General features: G+C 35.6%; 1 protein-coding gene, 1 long non-coding RNA gene and 1 other non-coding gene across 4 annotated transcripts in view; 1 reads left to right on the plus strand and 2 right to left on the minus strand.

Annotated features, from left to right (window-relative positions):
* Fbxo34 (F-box protein 34) overlaps positions 1 to 22,294 on the plus strand; it is a 72,412-nt gene that overhangs the window by 6,123 nt on the left and 43,995 nt on the right. The window lies entirely within an intron of this gene.
* Positions 1,962 to 21,945, minus strand: LOC144377788 (uncharacterized). The gene is made up of 3 exons (XR_013438887.1): positions 19,742 to 21,945; positions 4,274 to 4,489; positions 1,962 to 2,891 (listed from the first exon to the last, which is right to left on the minus strand). It is a non-coding gene; the product is annotated as an uncharacterized LOC144377788 (long non-coding RNA).
* LOC120886927 (U6 spliceosomal RNA) lies at positions 11,836 to 11,939 on the minus strand. The gene has a single exon (XR_005730113.1). It is a non-coding gene; the product is annotated as a U6 spliceosomal RNA (small nuclear RNA).

Here is a 22,294-nt window from a genome sequence, read left to right on the forward strand (position 1 = left end):
AATTGAATGTGTGTGTGTGTGTGTTTACCATTGAGACCATTTAAAATTTTTTTTTTTTAGTTGTTGATGGACCTTTATTTTATTTATTTATTTGTATGTGGTGCTGAGAATTGAACCCAGTGCCTCACACATGTGAGGCAAGTGCTCTACCACAGCCACAACCCCAGCCCAGAGTGGAATGTATTTTGCATGTGAGAAGGGCATGAATTTTGAGTGACCAGGAGTGGAATGCTATGTTCCGAATGTTTGTGTCTCCTTCCCCACAACTTATGTTGAAACCTAATTTTCAATGTAATAATGTAAGAGGTGATACTTCAGATATGCTTAGGGCTTGAGTATGGAGCCCCTGTGAATAGGAATAGTGCCATAACTGAGGCAAATGGAATCCTTTGACCTTTCTATCCTAAGAGGATGCAGCAGTAAGAAAGCTCCATTTAAGAGGAATGGGCCCTCACCAGACACTGAATTTGCCAGTGCATTTGACCTTGGACTTAACTTTCAGAACTGTGAGAAATTTCTGTTTATAAATTACCCAGTCTGGTTTTTTTTCTTGTGGTGGGGATTGTGGATTGGGATTGAATTTAGGGGCACTTTACCATTGAACTACTTCCCCAACCCTTTGGTTTTATACTTTGAGACAGGTTTTATACTTTGATAAGTTGCTGAGGCTGGCCTTAAACTTGGGATCCTCCTACTTCAGCATCCCCAGTCACTGGAATTACAGGCTTGCCCACCATGACTGGCTGAAGGTATTTTTATATAACAGCCATCAGACTATGCCAGGTTTTTATTTAAGGATCCAGAGAAGATTTGATATAAAATCTGTCTAAAGACTATCTAAAGCTGTGTTCTTGGCCCTTTGTTGCATTTTATAATCCAACCCTTATTGTTTAGTCTTCTCAATTACCATTCTGTCCAGCTTATGCCTACATCTATATTCATAGTTAACCAGTCACTAAGTTTTTAGTGATTCTTTTATTTGGGTTTATTTTTTCCTGTTTAATCTCCGTGCTGATGCCCTCATTCTACAGTATGGAATGTATGAGAAAGTTCATTGAATTGCAAAAAGAAAAAATTAAAATTTCTACTTTTAATTCCTTTTGGCATTTTTATGTACATTTTATACTGTATATTAGGACTTATGCATCACATTTATAAATTTATAAACATGAGAACACATTCATCATGAGAGTGAGAGTGTCAGAAAAGTTGAGATAACAATAGAGAGCAGTACTTTCCAATAGAAATCAATGGGAGTCATATGTATAATTAAAAAATTTATAGCTGGGCATGGTGGCGCACTCCTGTAATCTCAGTGGCTTGGGAGGCTGAGGTAGGAGGATCACAAGTTCAAAGCCAGCCTCAGCAAATACAAGGCACTAAACAACTCAGTGAGACCCTGTCTCCAAATAAAATACAAAATGTGGCTCAGTGGTTGAGTGCCCAAGTTCAATCTCCAGTACTGAAAAAAGAAAAAAAAAATTCTAGTTAGCCATCATTAAAAGAAAAAGAGTGGAAAAAATGTATATGTGTATATATTTGCAGTGCTGGGTTTGAATCCAGGCCTTGTGCTTGGTGGGCAAGTGCTCTACCACTGAGCTACATTCTCTAGCCTGAGTGAAAATAATTTAAATTATGTTATTTAACACAGTATATCCCAAATGTTATGATTTCAGTATAATCAATATAAAAAATATCAGAGTAGTTTATGAAGTAGTTTGTCATATGAAGTCTTTGAAATCTGAAGTACATTTTATATTAAACAACTCAGTTTAGGTGAGTGATATTTTAGGTCTCAAACCACATGTTGATTAGCTCCTGTATTGGAAGCTTTTGTCTAGACATATGATCTGAATTTAAAGTTCTGTAATTGTTTGTTTTTCATAATTCCATTATTTACTCTCTTCAGTCTGTGTTCACAGATACTAATTGGACAAAAATTCTGGGATGATGTTTCTCTCTCTCTCTTTTTGGTAATGGGGATTGAACTCAGGGGCACTGAACCACTGAGCCACATGCCCAGCCCTATTTTGTATTTTATTTAGAGACCAGGGTCTCACTGAGTTGCTCAGAGCCTTGCTTTTGTTGAGGCCGGGTTTGAACTCATGATCCTCTTTCCTCAGCCTCCTGAGCTGCTGGGATTACAGGCCTGCACCACCATGCCTAGAAATATTACTGTCTTAAAAAAGAACCTGCTCTAGGTTTTTATGGCATGCTTAAAAATCTCATTTAAGACTTCATGCTGTGTGCCATAGAGCGTGCCTATAATCACAGTGGCCAAAGCAGGAAGATTGCAAGTTTGGTGCCAGCCTTAGCAAACCAGTGATGCTCTAAGCAACTTAGTGAGACCCTGTCTCAAAATACAAAATAAAAAAGTCTGGGGATGTAGTGACTGCGGAGAAGGATCCTCAAGTTCAAGTCCTGCCTCAGCAACTTACTTAGCAAGACCCTGCCAGACAATAAATAAAGGTGGGGGTGGGGTGGTAGACTTGGGGATGTAGCTCAGAGGAAGAATGTCCTGCGTCTAGTCCCTAGTATCACAATACTAAAGTGTTCGTTTGTTTTTTTAAAAAATGAATTTTGTTTGTAGAATTGTTTATTTGAAGTTGTAAAATCACCTTTGGAACTATAGAAGGGAATTATTGATGAACTGGAGTTTCTGAAGATGAAATGAGTTTTGATAAGTATATCTCAAAAAGTACATTTGTTGTATTGTCTGAGAACAGTTGAGTTGGACTTGTTTCCAAAGTAGGACAAGATATCTTATTTCAAGTTCAGTCATCAGGATTATTCTCTGGAGGTTCTCAGTATTTTCACAGTCCCCAGTCACTTTAGCTGTAGGAAGTAGGTTTCTGTAATTCAGAGTTGTCATCTTTCCTAGATGAAGAGCTCTTCCATAGTGATAGAAAAGAAATAATGAGTAGTGCGAAGGACAGCACACCAGACAACAAAACCAGTGAGAGCGCAGAATCTTCAGACGAAAAATTAAATTTTGTTAAATCCATACTTGGCAATGCCTCAATAAATTTTCTGACTGTAATGCACAAATCAGCAACTAATGTGTGAACTAGCTGAGACCCCCCGAAAAACTGATTGCTAAACTGTTATGACCATATGTGTGTCGAATTGAAATATTCAGTTTTAACGTATATTCACAAGTATCCATGCATTCTAATCTTACACCAAAGATAGTAATAAGTGATTTTTAAAGTAATTCTGGCACAGTTTTTTTAAAAATACAATGGTTGTACCCCATTTTTTAACCAAATATTTGGCATAAAATCTGTGACTATTATATGGCAAAATATTTAGAAACTATATTTTTAACAACGTGGTCTTGAAATTTAAGTAAAACTTAATGCTTTCTTTTGTTTGTTTTTAGTACTGGGAATTGAACCCAGGGATGCTCTATACTGACCTATAATTTCCTCCCTCTTTATTTTTTGAGAGAGAGTCTTGCTAAATTATTAAGGCTAGCCTCAAACTTGCAATCCTTCTCGGTGGAATTACAGTCGTGCACCACTGTGCTTGGCTTCAGTGAAAAGATAAACCAGGTTACTGTTTTATTTCTTGAATATAAAAGATGAATTATTTTACATTTTCTTCATTTGATTTGGCCATTTAGTCTGTATTATGAAAGATTTCGGTTACCTAGAGTTTTGCTATATAAGTTACTAAAAAAAGTCACCTCAGTTCTTAACTGAAGTTGTTTTATTTTGTAAATCTTTACCTTGCCTTATCTTTCTTGAAATTTAATTGTCATGTTTTAAAATGTAGAGAACAAAGAGGTGTAAAGCTAAATAATACTCCTTCACAAACAATTCTTAGCCCATTTTTTCTTTTTCAAATCGATAACAGTAGAAATTAAAAAATCTTTTTTCTTCCCAATTTTTTTTTTTTTTAAGTGAGCAACTTCCTACATTTCTACTTGGATGTTAGTCTTATTGGTTCATTAAAGTGACAGTGAAGATTCAATATAAATTCGATTTAATGTTCTTGGCAGATGTAAACTTAAATTTTTGTCTCTTTTAGGAGAAAACCATGTTAACACTTCATTAGTAAACCTCAGTGTAGTCAGATTTTGTTAAAAAATTTACCATTTTTATTGTATGAAAGGATCAAAGCTTAATTTTATTTCCCTGTTCATTATATGTTAATGTATGTCTACTTTGAACCTACCACATTTGAATATCCCTTTATTCTATGTTGCAGAAACTGTTTTATAGAATAACACTGTAACAGAAAGTGTATTCTTTACTTCAAGAACACTTACTTTGAAAAGGCTGATGATTATGTCTGTGTCTAGGACTATTCCAGAAGCCCTGAACAAAATTTCCACACAGGTCACCAAGTTTAAGAATTTTCTTCCCCTTGCTGGATGTGTAGCACAGTCCTGTAATCCTAGAAGCTAAGGAAGTTGAGGCAGGAGGATTGGAAGCTTAAAGCCAGCCCCAGCAACTTGGTGAGGTCCAAGCAACTCAGGGAGATCCTGTTTCAAAATAAAATATAAAAAGGGCTGAGGATGTGGCTTAGTGTTAAGCACCCTTGGGTTCAATCCCAGGTACACACCCACACTCACACTGACACATCAATTATTTTTTTTTTTCCTCTCTATCATCTAGCATGACAGGACTTCTAGCATATTAAGCAAGCTCTCTACCACTGAACTACACTCCTAGTGTTGGCTACTAAAGGGGATTTTGTTTGACACTTTTGAACCCTGTTAGAAACAATTTGATGATTTTTTTTTGTTTTGATGTGTTTTGTTTTGCTCTGCTGGGGATCCAACTCAGGGCCTCATGCATGCTAAGCAAGGGCTCTTACTACCAAACTATATCCTCATCCCAGCAGTTTGATATATATGCTACAATTAGCCAGAAAGGATAAATGTCACCTTTATGAGTTTAAATGTATGTATTTATTGCTTAAGAGGTTATTTGTAATTGGAATGGATCAATAAGATGCCCATAGATTTCCACTGTCTGATCGAGACCGTCATTTCTAGCATTCGTGCTGGAAAATGGGGCTTGCTGGGGGTGGTAGCTCTGTGGTAAAGCATGTACTTAGCTTGCAGGAGGCCTTGGGTTAATCTTCAGTATCACAAAAATGGCAACAAAAAAGAAAAATGCAAATTTTATGGATATTTCTAAGGTAAAGGAAAATTATTTTATACAATGTAATTATCATATAGAAATAAGAACAGGAAAATGGAATATAAAATTATATATACCAGTCATAGCTATACAAAAATAGGTTGATTTAAATGATGTAGTTAAGAGTGGTCTAGTTAAATTTTAAGTTAACTATTTTGTTTATGCCATGAAAAAGGTAATAGAGTTTAGACATATTTTAAAGAAAACAAAGGAAGGTCAATATACATTTTTCAGATAATCACTTTGTTTCAGTCTCTAATCTGATTCACAGGATTTACAAATGTTCCTATTTTTAACTCTTTAGAATCTGTGCTCCTCCAAAAAAGAACCTTTTGTATGCTTCCTTTAGCAGATTGGAGAAAAGGCTTGTTGGCTTTTTTTTTTTTTTAATTAGTTGCTTTTGTTTCTTCAACACTATGAGCAGATAATGATAAATTAAATATATATTATATATTTACAGTGGCAAAACAGCCCCAGTGCTTCCTTCTCCTTTTGGTTCCTTTTCTTGCTCTTTTCCTTCAAAAATATTGAATTTTCAGCACTTTATTTTTTTGTCATTTTCATGATAGCTAGTGATTCTTGGTAATTAGCTGAGTGTGGGATCATCTTGAAATCATGGTCTAAAGAATATTTTTTTGGGGGTAAGTAATGTGTTTATTACATGGTTCAAAACACAAAAGGTAGCAGGGTATGGTTGTGAATACCTGTAATTCCAGCTATTCATATGACTGAGGCAGGAGTATGAAAGTTGAAGGCAACTCTGGGCAATTTATACAATTTTAAAAGGCGGCAGTGGGATGAGGAAGTATGTAGTTCAGTAGTAAGAGTGCTTACCTACCATGCAAGAAGCTCTGGGTTCAACGAACCCTACCACTGTAAAAGAAAACCCCAAATCAAAAAAACAAAGCAAACACATAAGGTGTGAAGTTCTCTCTCTCTCTCTTTTTTTCCTTCAGTGTTTTGGGCATGCTTTTCCACTCTCTGGAAGCAACCGATGTTATTGATTTCTTGATTATTCTTCTAGTATATATTCTAGTCTCCATTTAAATTTTTTTTTTTCCTGACAACATTTTTTTTTTTTTCCATTTCTCCTGTTGGCTCCCCTGAGAGTGTCAGTAGATCTTCTTGTAAGCATTTAGCCTGTCCTGGCCTATGCTCAGATTAGGGTCTGGCTGGGTGGACAGTAACTGACAGAGCAGATAATGGAGTGCTCTGGGTGTTTATGGTTGAAGGTTTGGTGTCACTGTGGCCCATAGCCATGGAATGCCTGATTGGGGCCTTCAGTCCAGGAGGCTCTAAGACTTGTCTTCATCCTCAGAGGATTTCTTGTCCTCGTCCTTGTCTTGACCTTATCCTTGACTGCTTGTCCTTACCCTTAAAAAAAAGTGTGTGTGTGTGTGTGTGTGTGTGTGTGTGTGTCTATGTCTATGTATTGCAGCATGCTCTACATACTGTTATCTTGCCTTTTTTTACTTAATAGATTTTTGTCATTACATTTACGTATTGCTATATAAAGAGGGTATCTGTGAGACAGCCTAAAATAATAGTGGCTTATTAAATAACAGAAAAGTGTTTCTCCTGTAAAAGATAGGAACATGCATTAGTGTTGGTATAGCACTCATCGCTGTGATCTTTTTCTCACTCTCTTTAAATTGAGGCATAATGAGCCCAGTAAAATGCACATATAGTAAATGGATGGTTCAGTGAGTTTTGGCAATTTTATATACATACCCATGTAAAAATGGCACAGTTAATATATAGAGAGATCCATTCTGTCCTCCTTTCTCACTCTCACTTTCCTGCTTATCTGGGATCTTTCTATACTTTTGTAGAACAAGTATTGCCCTGATCTAGCTGGATCCCCAGCTACTGTACCCTTTCCAAGCAGCAGAATGGAAGAAGGGCAGAGGTTACATGTCAGCCTTTTAAAAGGAAGGTTTCTAGAAGTTGCCATTTCACAGCACTTGGAGTTATATTTAGCTATTATTTAGTGTTACAGCCACATCTCAAAGGGAGGCTGGGAAATGCAGTCTTCAGTGTTGTTTTTTTCTATTACAAACAATGCTACAATGAACAACCTTGTTTCTGTGTTATTTTGTGGAATGAATTCCTGAAATTAAATACTGGGTTAGAGTATGTGTATAAAAGTATACCTACTTTTTCCAAATCCTTGTTGACAGTGTTTTATATTGTCAATTTCATTGCCTGATAGGACGTTGAGGTAGAGAGAGAATATACTTCTTCCCTAATGTACTGATAATTCCTTAAAAACATGGACTCCACAGTTAGCTCAAGTAATGCAATGTCAGGAGTTTGCATTTAGATCACTCCTAAGAGGAAATTGATGGTTAAGGGAAACAGAAACCTTCTGCTTACAAATACTTCACAGTAAACTGACAGGAAGACAAGAAGAGTAATATTTTTAAAGAATTATCTTTTTTTCATTTTCTTTTTGTACTGAAGATTAAACCAAGGAGTGCTTAACCACTGAACCACATCCCCAGCCCTTTCTATTTATTTTTGAGATAGGGTCTTGCTAATTTGCTGAGGCTGGCTTTGAACTTGTGAAGCTAGAGTTGCTGGGATTAACAATTCCTGCCAGGCATGTCCACCATGCCTGGCAGGAATTGTTATCTTAATTCAAAAGCAAAGTAAGTTGAGCATGGTGGTATACCTTAATCCCAGCTACTGGGAAGCTGAAGCAGGAAGAAACACTTGGCCCAAGATTTTGAGGCTCTCTACCCCATATCAAAACACAAGAAATGAAACAAAACAAGAATTTAGGGCATAAGGTTAATTTAGCATTTTTTCCTTCTTATACTCTTGTTTTTTCTAACGTACATTCCTTAGCATGTAGAAATGTTTCTTCAACTTTTTTTTTTTTTTTTTGATGCTGGGAATTGAACCCAGGGCTTCAACACATGCTAGACAAACGCTGTACTACTGAGCCACACCCCCAGTCCTCATAATAATTTTCTGTGCTAATACTATGTAATATTATGAGCTATATTTCCTTTTGAAATTGGAAATGAAAGCCTTATAAAAAGGGCTGTAATTCCAACACTTAGGTGGCTGAGATGGAAGGATGGGCTTGAGCCCAGGAGTTTAAGACCAACTTGGGCAACTTAGTGAGACCTTGTTTCAAAAAAAGAAAAAGGTGGTTTTTCTTATACAACAATATTTGGAGGCCTTGGAGAACAGAAACCTCTTACTTAGCTTCCATGGCACATGGCATGGCACCTTGTATGGGGCATATGCATTAATTCTGTCTTCTCTCATTGGACTGGATTTTGGGAATTGATGGAAAAATGATTAGAATTCTAGTTCCAAAGTTTTGATCTTTCGCCTTGGGAGAGGAGTTAGATATTAATATGCCATTATTAGTATTTTTGAAAGTGTCATTTCTGTAGTAAAGAAATTTAAAAGTTCTTCACCTATGATGAGATACTTAGAAATACTTCCACTAGGTTATCATCCTTCCTATCTGGAGATCAAATTCTGTAAATGTCTACTTTTTTTTCCCCCTCCAGGGGATGAGGGTTATATTGATAAGAAATGAATAGCAATTGCTGGTATTTTAAATAAATTTATTCTTTTTAGTTATATATGACAGAATGTATTTTGACATACATACAGGGAGTATAACTTCCTATTCTTGTGCTATGAGAAGTTTTACTCGATGTGGAGTTACACTAGTTGTGTACTCATATATGGTTTATTTAATTGAGTATACTGTTGTTTGTTAATATTGTTATAAAAATATTTCTTTCAGAAATATGTGTTTTGACAATTTTAGATTAATAAAAGTTAAATATATTGAAGTACAGAGAAATGTTAACCGAAATGTTAACATTTTATCAACTTTGATAAAATGTTTATCTCTTCTCTTTCTTTATCTCTTTCTCTCTTTCTAGTAAATATAATTATAGGTATATAACAAAGTTTCTTTTTTCTGAACCATTTGTAAGTTGCAGGCATGTTGTTTTTCATTGCTGAATATTTGTATTCCTAAAAGCAAGGAGTTATCTTACATACAGTGTAAAGACCAAAATTTAAAAAATGGTTCATTATAAATATCTAATCTACAAATATGATTCAGAGTGTACTCATATATGAACAGGAAAGTTAAGTCCAGTTCATTCTACTGTCTTTCTATTCATATCTCCTTTCCCTTCCCTTCATTTCCCTTTGTCTAATCTAATGAATTTCTATTCTCCTCCCCCTTTTTGGGTGTTAGCATCCATACATTAGAGCATTTGCCTTTGGTTTTTTTAGGATTGGCTTATTTTACTTAGCATAATAGTCTCCAGTTCTATTTACTGGCAAATGCCTCAATTCCATTCTTTATAGCTGAGTAATAATCCATTGTGTATATATACCACATTTTCTTTATCCATTCATCTGTTTAAGGGCACCTAGGTTAGTTATGAATTGAGCTTCTACGAACATTGGTGTCACTACAGTATGCTGATTTTAAGTCTTTTGGGTATATACTGGGTCAAATGGTGGATCCATTCCAAGTTTTCTGAGGAATCTTTATACAACTTTTCAGAGTGGTTTCACCAGTTTGTAGTCCCACCAATTACTGATATTTTTGCTTGGTAGTGTTTGCATTGTTATTTGTATTGACTGTTTGTTCCTTGTGCTTAGAATGTTATTCTCTTAGATGAATTTTCATACCTATCTTCTGACCTATTTAGAATCTTTTCTCATATAGTATCTTCTCAAGGAGGAGGTCAGTGCTGACCACCCTTTTTAAAATTGCAACTGCTTTTCTTTCTGGTATTTCTAACCTCCCTTATGTCTCACTTTCCTTAAATATTACATTCAACAGAAAGGCAAGTTATAACTGTATAGCTTTATAGGAAGTATAATTTAGAGGACAAGTAGAGGGTTGACAATGGGAAAGGTTTTGTTAATCTGTTTTTACCTCTTGGCAGTTAACCACTTGAAATATATTCTACACCATTTACTTATTATGACTATTATTTATTGTGTCTCATTATCAGAATGTTAATCCTTGAGAACTTTTGTCTATTTGTCTTCTCTATTTCAAGCGCCTTATAGATGCTGAGAAAATATTTTGTCTCATGAGTAAAGGTAGAAAAGAATGTTACCATGAGAAAGCTATAAAATAGGTAACATTTTAAATATATTAAAAAAGGATAAAATGTATATAAAAATGTATATATACACAAACACATGTAGTTTTTGGTACCAGGGATTGGACTCAGGGGCCCTTAACCACTGAGCCACATCCCTAGCCCTTTGCTATATTTAATTTAGAGACAGGGTCTCACTGAGTTGCTTAGGGCCTAAATATTAGATTCAGCAGGAAAGCAAAACTTACAATCCTGTAGCTGTGTAGAAATTTTAATAGAGGAATAGAGAGGAAGACAGTGAGTAGATTCTGCTATTTTGGATTTTTAGGAGAAACTTCCTTATAATTTTATATAATAGTATTAATGGGGATAGTTTTCCTCTGCCTCCACATAAAATAATTTCAATTTTAAATTCTGATTAGCATATTCTGTCTTTTAATGTTTTTTTGAAAATTAGCAACTTGTCTATTTTTTAATAATAGGGCAAATTTACAAGAAATAAAAATATTTACCATAAAAATATTTCTGTTCTAAGGAGTGTCAGAATATACTTGGTTATCTCCAATGTAAAACTAGCTTTAAAACAATGGTTGATTAGGGGCATATATTAGAATCTGCAATTGCAGGAAATTATGTGTAAGGATATCAGCATTATTTAAGTACTTTTCTTGGTTCTTCTACCCAATTTTAGTGTAGGAAAATATTGTAAATAAAAGTTTTTTCTTGTTTTTTAGTGCTGGGGATTGAATCCAGTGCCTTGTTCATGCTAGGCAATACACTCTACCACTGCATACACCTGCAACCCCTTCTTTCTATTCTTAAACTGCTATATTAGTGTGGCTGGGACTAGAAATTTCCCAGGGATGTGTTTTGGTCTCTTTTCATCTGAGTACCCAGTGGGCCCTATTAATTTGAAGACTTTTATATCTATTAACTTGTTCCTCTATTGTTATTTATTTTGTTATTTTTAGATATATGATAGTAGAGTATATGTTGATGTACTATACATATATGGAGTATAACTTATTCTGGATCCCATTCTTGGGGTTGTACATGATGTGGAGTTTCATTGGTCATGTATTCATGTTCAGTATGAACATATGAAAATTATGTGTGATTCATTCTACTGTCTTTCTTATTCCCATCCTCTTCTCCCTTCCCTTCATTCCCCTTTGTCTAATCCAATGAACTTTTATTTTCCTCCCCCCCTTATTGTGTTAGCATCCACATGTCAGAACATTCGGCCTTTGGTGTTTGGGTATTGGCTTATTTCACTTGGCATGATGAGCTCCAGTTTCATCTATTTATTACTGGCAAATGCCATAATTTCATTCTTTATTGCTGAGTAATATTCCTTTGTGTATATATAACCCATTTTCTTTATCAATTCATCTGTTGTAGGGCACCTACGATGGTTCCATAGCTTGGCTACTGTGAATTGAGCTACTATAAATATTGATGTGGCTGTGCCACTATAGTATGCTGATTATAAATCCTTTGGGTATATACCAAGGAGTGGGATAACTGGGTCAAATGGTGGTTCCATTCAAAGTTTTCTGATAAATCTCCATACTGCTTTCAAAAATGAATGCTTCACAGATTTTTGTGTCATCCTTGTGCAGGGGCCATGTTAATCTTCTCTGTATCATTCCAGTGTTAGTATATGTGCTGCCAAAGTGAGCACCTGTTTCTCTTTTAGCTCTGGAAATTCGTATTTCTTTTAAAACTTCTTCCTTTTAGTTAATTATTTTTGGTGGGAGAGGGGTTGTTGTTCATTTGGCGATCCTGTTTGGCAAATTCTGATGACCCCCCCCCCCCCCCCCCCCGCCAATTTTATGCTGTGTCTCCTTTTGATACTTTTTTTACTTTTTTTTTTTTTTTTTGGTCTAAAGTAGAAAAAAATAATTTAAATATATAATTTAATTAATATAGAGTATTTTTATTTTTGTCTTAATAACTGTAAACCTTACACTGCTTTAGAAATTTTCTGAGACCCTTATTCATTTTTTCTTTTTTTATGGCATTTTGTCTATATTCTGGATGAGCTATCCCAGATGTTTCTAAGCATCTTGATTTTCCTTTTAGGGGGATTTTAATAAGTTCTGTTTTATAATTTTTATTTCCTCCTTTCTCTCATTTTCCTTTTTATTTCCTCTTTCTTTTATAGATGGTGATTTTTGACTTAGCCAGTCAAATTAAATGTCTTTTTCCTAGGCAGAATCCATTAACTGATACTCTCTGTTAGGGTAAACAATTAGGGAGGGGCCTGTATTATTCCTAATAGATGGAGCTAATGTTATAATAGCTGAGTCAGTTCTCTTAGAACTGTTTGATTTCTTTAAAGAAGGCCCAGCCAGTTGTATTTTTAAATAATGTAAACAAAATGTAAATCTCAAAGATAACTAAGATTTTGAAGATTAATTATCCTGTCTAGAAATGTTCATGTAAGTCATCTTCTGTGTATTAGAAAGAAAAGTTTTAGGGTAAAGAGTAGTACAGCAGGGCTGGGGTTGTGGCTTAAGCGGTAGTGCGCTTGCCTGGCATGCGTGCGGCCTGGGTTCGATCCTCAGTACCACATTCAAACAAAGATGGTTGTGTCCGCTGAAAAAACTAAAAGATAAATATTAAAATTCTCTAAAAAAGTTAAAAAAAAAAAAAAAAGAGTAGTATAGCAGAGAGGAGCCAAATGTTGGAGTCAGACTGCTTGGGTTCATTTTTGGTTCTGCCACTTACCAGTTAGTGCGCTAAGTTACTAACAGATTTTCTCTTCTATAATATTTGGACAATAATAATGCCCACCTATTAGGGTTATTATAAGGGTTTAGTATGCTCTCATAAGATATTAATTTGCCTTTTCTCTCTACTAGTAACAGTTGGGTGAGTTAGGATTTAATGGTGAGCCTATAGCAGAAATTCTGGTAGGATTTGGAAATTTTAGATTGTATTTGTCTTTAAAAACCTCAAAGAATACTTAATATTTTATATGAATCATTGAAATGTGGAGCTATATGCATATGCAAATGTTGTTATAAAAGGATTTGTAAAACTCTCTACTTGTTCCCAGAGAAAGGATCATACTAAAGATAGTTTAATCATGTTTATAATCCTAGCAACTGGAGAGGCTGAAGCAAGAGGATCACAAGTTTGAGGCCAGTTTCAGCATCTTAGCCAGACCCTGTCTTAAAATAAATTGGGGCCCAGATATAGGTTTGTGGTAGAGACCCCTAGGTTCAATCCCCAGTAGTGGTGTGTGTGGAATCTTGGAGCACAACCAGAAAACTGGGAATGAAAAAATACTATTTTCATGCCCAGAAACTCTATGTACAATTAGAATCATATGTACTCAGGATGTCAGGAAAGCTTTATTCCCATACAAAACACACACTGACAGTGTACTTCTTGGATTTCAGGAATGTTTAAAGTTTCTCTATAAATTGATGTCTGGGACAAGACTAGCCAGAGGAAATAATTCCCTTCTCAAAACAGGTGTGGTTTTTTTTTTTTTTTTTTTTTTTGCTTTCAGTCTATTTCTATAGTGATGAAACTTTTCTTACCATACCTGACACTATTGTAAAACTCGGAGTTAAATGATTAAAAAGTCTTATGTAACTTTGTGTGGTGGTGCACAGGAGGCTGAGGCAGGATGATTGCAAGTTCCAGGCCAGCCTCAGCACTATAAGGAGACCCTGAGCATCTTAGCAAGACCCTGTCTTAAAATTAAAAGTAAAAAGAATTGGGGATGTATGACGAAGTGTGTTCAATTCACAGTATAAAAAAGAAAAAAAATCTTATGTAGTTGTTCATATCAGCTCCTTACCCCCACCTGACCCTGTTTGATCCCAGGGATTTAAGTTTAGATTATTTCTCTTTTCCCCACTCTTACATAGAAGAATCCTTGAAGTCTTTTATTGTTACTGGTCATCCCTTTAAAAAAATTAAACACTGCCAGGGATGTAGCTTGGTGGTAGAGTGCTTGCTTGGCATGTGCAAGGTTTGATCCTGACATTGTAAACATATAAACTTCATTAAAAAATGGAAGCATAAGCAAAATAGGGAGCTCCTATGTATTTACCAGTTAGGTGTTTTTTTTGTGTGTGTGGGTGTAAATTATCTTTTTTCCCCCTGCATTTTAAAAATGTTTTGTAGTTGTAGTTGGACACAATGCCTTTATATTATTTATTTTTATATGGTGCTGAGGATCAAACCCAGTACTTTACATGTGCTAGGTAAGCTCTCTACCACTGAGCTACAACCCCAGTCCCACAAGTTAATTTTAACTGGCACCAACCTTTGCCTTACTGGTTTGTTCCATGTCTTCATATTTAAAAATTATCATGTCATTAATATGTTCTTAAAAAATCCCCCCATAAACACAATGCCATTAAACCACCTAACAAACCTAATAGATTGATCTGATGGCTGATTTGTTTTTAGTATCATCAAATTCCTTTGTTACCTAAAACCCTGATATATTCAAGTTTGTAGTATCATTTTTAAATGACCACCTTATGTATAATACAAATATTTGTATTTTACAAATGCATAATATGTTATGGAAAATATTAACCAAAAAGTACATGGAATCCATGTAATAAACTCTTCTACCTATCACTCATCTTAACAACAATCGTCAAACCACCACATTATGTAGGGAGGAGAAATTACCAACTCATGCCCAGTTTTCTTTCATCTGTTCCCTTCACACTTCCCCCTCCTGTGTATTTTCAAAGGAATCTCAGAGCAGATACTATATCATTTGGAGACAAGATAAAGGATTTTTTAAAACATTATACACACACACACACACACACACACACATACACACACACACACAGAGTCATGATACTATTAATCACCCCTCCATTCCTTCATATTATCAACTATCCAGTGTTCTAATTTCCAGTTGTTTCAGATGTCATTGTTTTTGGTGATTTGAATCAAGATCTGTATAATGAGGTCTCTACCTTGCAGTTGGTTGGTAATGATCTTTAAGTACCTGTTAGTCTGTAGAGTTCCACTTAACTACTTCTTTTTTTTCTTTCCCCTGCAGTTTTTGTTTTATTTAAAGAACCAGGCTTGGGACGAGGGAGCCTGAGAAGAATAGAAGAATTTTGGATTGGGCAAAGGGGAGGGGAAAGAGAAAGGGGCATGAGGGGTAGGTAAGATGGTGGAATGAGATAGACATCATTACTCTAGGTACATGTGTGATTGCACAAATGGTGAGACTCTGCATTGTGGACAACCAGAGAAATGAAAAGTTGTGCTTCATTTGTGTACAATGAAACGAAATGCATTCTGCTGTCATGTATAACTAGGAAAAAAAAAAAAAAAGAACCAGGCTTTATTTGTCTTTCAGTGTTTCTCAGAGTTTGGATTTTAATGATTACATTCCTGTGGTGTAGTGCATCATGTTTTTATGTACTTTGTATTTTCTGTAAATTAGTGACTGAATATCACTTTAGGATATATAATGTATACACATGGTAAAAATTTAAAATGGTTCAAAAAGCTATACATTGAAAAGCCTTTGGAACCTTCTCCAGAAGCAACTATTATGTCTAGAATGATATGTTTTTATCAAGCTGTTAAGTCTCCATAGAACATACAAATATTCTTTTAATTCTGAAGATACAAAGGGAGTTCTTTTGTAAATTTTAGAATTTGATTTAAATAATATAAAAGCATATGGAACAGTCGTTCGGGTTTTGGTAAAACAGAATTTATAAGATGAGATAATAGTTAATTAGATGTTATAAACCAGATTTCTTGGCACAGCAGTGCACTATTCCTTATGCAATTACAACAGGTAAAGCAATTCTATTAAGGGAACATTTTTAAAGAATCTTCTTTACTAACATTATACAGTATCTGGTATTATTTTATTTTCTTAAATATGAAGATAGTGATAGTATAAATGAGAGCAATATTTGTATCTATGGCCTTTGGCTGGTTTTGAATAAGAAAGTACACAGCACAGTACCAATTGTGGAAGAGACATTTGAATGTTAGTTTTCTCTTCTGTAAACATGGTCATAATTGTGAAATTCTTTTCTCTTCAGTATAAAGTTTAAATAGAAGGCTTTTAAGGAACCCTGTCCATAGGTTGGGAGTCAAAGAACAAGTCAGTGAGCCAGGGTTTACAATTTGAATCACTTTATCATGACAGGTTTTAGAACACAAGAAAGATGTTGTGAACTCAACAGGTTCAGACAAGTGATGTGAGTGTTGGGGTCAGAAACCATGTTTACAAGGCCACAGTACTGCCTGAGAAGAAATGTGCACTCAGAAGAATGAGCCTGGGTGCAAAGGTAGAGAAAGTTAGTTAAAGTTAGTTTCAATTTCCCTGTTATTTATAAGGCTCCTGTGGCCTAGTGTAAAGAATTGTTTCAGTACACCCACTAGAAAGCCCTTGCTATTCTGGTTCTCTTATAATATGTTGGCTCCCCAAATGGGTGAGAGGTATTTTCTTTTTGAATTATGGTGTGTGTATGTGTGATAGCAGTGGCAAAAAGGTGTGTTGAGCATAATGGAACAGAGTTAAGAACATTGTACAATTAATTGCCTGGAATAGAAGGTGCCCACAGTAGCCTTGGTTATTCTAACACAATAGAATACTACGCCTGGGTATGATGAAGGAGAAAAAAAAAAAAAAAGATTTTCATTTCTCTTAAGCAATTTGTTTGGAGATCCATTTTTATTAGTCAAAATATACGTATACTTTTTCTTTTCTTTTTTGGCAGTACTGGGGATGAACCCCCCAGGACCTTGTATATGTTAGACAAGCACTCTACCATTGAGTTACACCCCCAATAGTTGATACATAATTGGATTGAATTAATTTTTGCATTCCCTACTGGGAATCTAAGTGGGTTCTTGAGAAAGATTCCTAATTTTGCCATCTGGCTTGGTATTGCTGGAAGCACTTGAGATTTCTCTCTCCATACCCCCATGAAGTTGAGACTGCATATATACAAGGGTCTAATAATATGACAAGTGTTAAATACAATTTCCTCTTTTTGGTTTATGTTCTAAAGTTTGAAAAGCATATTAGTTCATTGGCAAAGCTCTTCGAAGTTGAACAGTTATTGCTGGTGGAATGAATTCCCTACTGTGGGACAGGGTTAGACTTGGTGAACTCTTAGGTTGTAAAATGAACCCATATCATGTTGTAAATAATTTAAATATGTATATACTAATGATTTCCCCAAATGAAGAAAAATAAAACTGGAAAAAACACTTAAATTTTTTCTACTCTTCATTTACATTATTAGGCTTTCATAATTGTGAACAGTAATATCTGTCTTTTCCTCCTATATGGAAATATGGCTGTTTTATACATACAGGCAGTATTTTTAAAAACAGGGAGTGTAAGCCTCCTGCTTCTAATTGTACTATAAACATATGCCTCTTTCTAATGATTCCATATCAGCATCAGCTAACAACTTAAGTCCCTCTCTAGTTACTTGGCAGTAAACTTTTTTTTTTTTAAGAGTGGTCTTTTAGTGTATTATATGCTGTAATGATATTTTCATACATACTTAATTTTTAAAATATATCTTAATGCATTGGTGACACATATATACCACTGGTTTGTTCAGGAAAAACAAACAACGAAATAAAACCAACTTTCACCCTTTATTTCAATTTGAATTCTTGATATCTTTTGTTATTGTGGTTTTATGATATATTCCAGATTGATAACTATCTTTTTTTTTTTTTCTAAGAAACTGATCATCTTGGGTCAAAGTGGCAGGATTCAACAGCTTTTAAATGAAGTTACTGACTAACCTTCTGCCCATCTCTGCATATCTTTTTAAGAAAAATAGCTGGGCATAGTGGTGTAGGCCTATAATCCCAGAGGTTTGGGAGGCTGAGGCAGGAGGATCACGGATTTGGAGCCAGCCTCAGCAATTTAGTAAGGCTGTAAGCAGATCTGGTGAGATCCTGTCTAAAAATAAAAAAGGGATGGGGATGTGGCTCACTGGTTGAGCACCCTTAGGTCCAATCCCTGATACCAAAAAAAAAAAAAAAAAAAAAGGAAAACAGACTTGCTAATAACTTCATTGGGTATAAGGCACAAACAAAGTATTATACTTTGGAAGATAGCAGCTGTTTTAAAAACTTTGGTCACTCTTTTAAAAATACAAAATAACACCAAAGAGAAAAGATGTGTTTCTTTTGATATTAGTATAAAATTGAAAATCTCATTTCAAACACTTTAAAGTAATGTTGTATAATATTTCTCCTGTTAGCTTTGAATATGTTAACATCTCTTTTTCCCATTTGATTCCCCAGTCTTTTTGATTGACTCTGTAAACAACAGACTTCACTCACTGGTTGATATTATCTATGTGCATGGGCCAAATTTCAACTAGAAATTTTTGATACCAGAGATACATTCATTTAACAAGTTTTTTTAATCATTCCCTATATAAATCAGCTAGAAGGGTCAACACCAAATAGCATTAGGAAGAAATCGGAGCAGGGAACAGGGATTTGAACTCAAGTTTTAAGTTTACTTTTGGAGGACTTGTAAACAGTTTCAAATATTTTTTAAAATAACATAGCTTGAGAAAGCATTAATTCTTTCTGATCTGAAACTTCAGAAAAAGATCTAAGAAGTTTATACCGATAAACTTGCCAAGTACTTTACACCCACCTGTTAAGGATATAAAGCTTGATTATTATCATATTTTAGACTTCAAGCTTCCACAAGATTTTTTTGTTTTTGTTTTTGTTTTTCCCCCTGGAGAGGAATCCAGTGTGCTCTACCACTGAGCTGCATCCTTAGCCCTTTTTATTTTTCATTGAGTCAAGGGCTCAATAAGTTGCCAAGGCTGGCCTTGAATTTGTGATCTTCCTGCCCCAACCTCCTGTGTAGCTGGAATTACAGACACATGCCTCTGTGCTCAGCCTCGCAAGGTTTTAATATGTAGCTAAGGTTAAGAACAGTTGGTTTAGGAAGTTTTTGGCCTAGGCCTCTGGGTAGACAATTGTGCTGTTTGAAGAGAAAATATGTAAAGGGGCTTTGTGTGAAAGGTCTGGTTAGGGCTGGCAGTTGAAAATGGGATCTGAAGCCCAGAAATGAAGAACATACTAAAGGAAATTACTGGCAGGTAATGGCATTTAAAGTTATTAGTTGCCAGGATTAGGTGAAATTATCTTGGAAGAATGTGCATAATGAAGAGAGGACCAGAATTCTGGAGAACTTTGAAGTTTGGGGAATGGGTAGGAGGAAAGAGAAGAACAAGAGGAGACTTGAGTGTACAAAAAGGTATCATCAAGGGAGTAAGTAGTATTTCAAAGATGATAGTCAGATTATAGAGGTCAGATACGCCTGGTATATGGTAGGTGATCAATAAGTACTTATTGAAGTAGAAGTTTAGTGAGTTTAAGGAGTTTAGTAAGTTTAGTGAGTTTAATTATCCAGTGGATTATCAGTTGGGAGGTTGCTGGTGACTTGGATAAAAATAGAGTAGGTCCTACCTTATTTGGGGCTCCTCCTCGCCCCTCTTCTTAAGATCCCTTATCTTTTGCTGTAAACACTGGAGTTCTGTAGAGCTTTCTTCTATGCCGTTGGTTCTCCAAGTGTAGATCTCCAGACCAGCAACATTAGCATCACCAGGTAACATGTTAGAAATGGAAAATTTTAGGCTCCACTTGGATTCACTGAGTCAAACTCTTGGTGTAGAATCCAGCCATCCGTTTTAACAAGTCCTCCAGGTGATTCTGAGTCTTGCTGAAGTTAAAAAATCAAAATAACTCAGTTTTAGAGAACTGTCTTTTTAAAACTTTTTATTTTTAGTTGTAAATGGGCACATTTATTTATTTTTATTTTTATGTGGTGTCGAGGATCAAACCCATTGCCTCACAGGTGCCAGGCAAGTGCTCCACCACTGAGCCACAACCCCAGCCCCTAGAGAACTATCTTAATCCTTTCTAATGGTCAGTTTCTCCAGTGACCTAGGACCCTCCTATTAGGGGAGAACCTCCTAAAAGACCACACCATTTCCCAACATCACTCTACTAGGGACCAACCTTCTAACACATGAGCCAGTAGGGCATACCCTCAAACCATATCCAAATGATGGTAGTATTCAAAAGTGATTATTGAGAGCAGGAGCCAGAAATGTGATTTGCTAGACAGTGTGGGGACCTTGATTGCAACAATTCCATGTTTCTTATCCAAGCATGCCCAATTCAAGTACAAAGTTTCTTATGAGCCAGACAGCACATGATCTGTATCTTGATTATACAGGGGGGTACATATCTCACTCTAGATGTAGAAACTCCCCTCCCTTAAATTGGCCAATAGCTTTAAAGGTCATCTCTAGGGAGTTTTGAACGCCTGTAATGTCAGCAGTTTGGGAGGTTGAGGCAGGAGGATCATAGGTTCAAGGCTAGCCTTGCAGTTTAGTGAGACCTTGTCTCAGAAACTAAAAAAGTCTAGTGGGCCTTGGTGGTGCATTCCTGTAATCCCAGTGGCTCAGGAAGATTAGGCCCCAATAACTCAGTGAGGCCCTATCTTTAAATAAAAATATAAAAAAGGGCTGGAGATGTAGCTCAGTGGTTAAGCATCTCTGGGGTCAATGCCCAGTACCAAAAAGTAAAAAGCAGTAAAAAGATCTGAGGAAGTGGGCTTAGTGATAAAACATTCCTGGGTTCAGGTCCTAATACCAGGGGGGGGGGCGGAGAACAAGAACCCCCTAGACAATAGCAACTCAAGGGCAACTCATTCAGGCACCTTCCCTTGTGGGAGCTTCTCTTTCTTTTGTATCAATAATAAATTGTTACTTTGCTCTTACCCTCCATTGTCTGTGGGTCTCATTCTTCAAGTTTGTGAGACAAAGAACCTATGTACCTCAGCTGCATCTCATTATTTTGGAAAGACACACTTTAAGGTGATATTATAAAAAAATATTCAGTCTTGAGTCAGGCATAATGGTGCACCCTTGAGGCAGGAGAATCATGCATTCAAGGCAAGCCTCAGCAGTTTAGCTAGATCCCATCTCAAAAAAATAAGAGTGGTGGATGTGGCTCAGTAGTAAAGCATCCCTGAGTTCAATCCCCAGTACTAAGGGGGGGGGGTCTCAGGGATTTAGATGTGTGTGTGTATGTGTGTGTTTTTACACAAATGAATATTTTAACACCCACCTTGAGCATTTTCCAGTGGGTTTTGAAGTTAGGAACTGAAGTTTTATACTTTACTTATCTTGCCAGGAATTGAATTAAATTCTAGATTGAGTTTAGAAGACTTTTAAATATGTTAGGATTTTTTTCAGTTCTTAGAACGTGGTCTGTTTAGCTTTATGTAATTTGACTTTGTAGATGAGTTATTTAATGCATTTGCTCTTAGACTTGGAGAGTGTTTTTGTCTTTATTGATTCTCCTCTCCCTTTATACTGGGGATTGAACACAGTGGTGTTTTGCTACTGAGCTACATCCCCAGCCTTTTTATTTTATATTTTGAAGCAGGATGTTGCTTAGTTGTCCATGCTTTCCTTGAATTTGAAATCCTAACCTCCCTAGTCACTGAGATTACAGGAGTGTGCCACATCATCTGGCTGATCTTATTAAGAATTTTAATATGAGAAGTATAACCAGTGCATTAACCAAGTGTAGAAACATTGCTAGACATATGTTAGACATAGTCATGTCGGAAGATTCTAAGACTAAGCTGAATAAAGTGATAATACCCTGATATATTTTTATGAGTTTAAGAAGGCCTCAATAACAGGTTTTCATAAAAATTTATTTGCATTAAACACAGGATTATGTAAAAAAAACATTCTGCTACTTTGTAAGAGTACAGAAAATAATGATGTTCGGATGTATTAGTTAAAGGGACATGCTACTAAAGGGATGAAATTATTTAATTTGATAGTAAATGTCAGTTCTAATAAAATTGGCTCTAGGTCTGTTTTTACTTGATTTTAGCATTTACTATGATAAGCTCATTTTGTCATTAAAAGAATGTCATCTACCATGCATTGAGTATTATACTTTTTATGTTGTGAATAACAGATTATTTGCTACTTG

Source organism: Ictidomys tridecemlineatus, chromosome 5 (genome assembly GCF_052094955.1).
Source record: "Ictidomys tridecemlineatus isolate mIctTri1 chromosome 5, mIctTri1.hap1, whole genome shotgun sequence".
NCBI lineage: Eukaryota > Metazoa > Chordata > Mammalia > Rodentia > Sciuridae > Ictidomys > Ictidomys tridecemlineatus.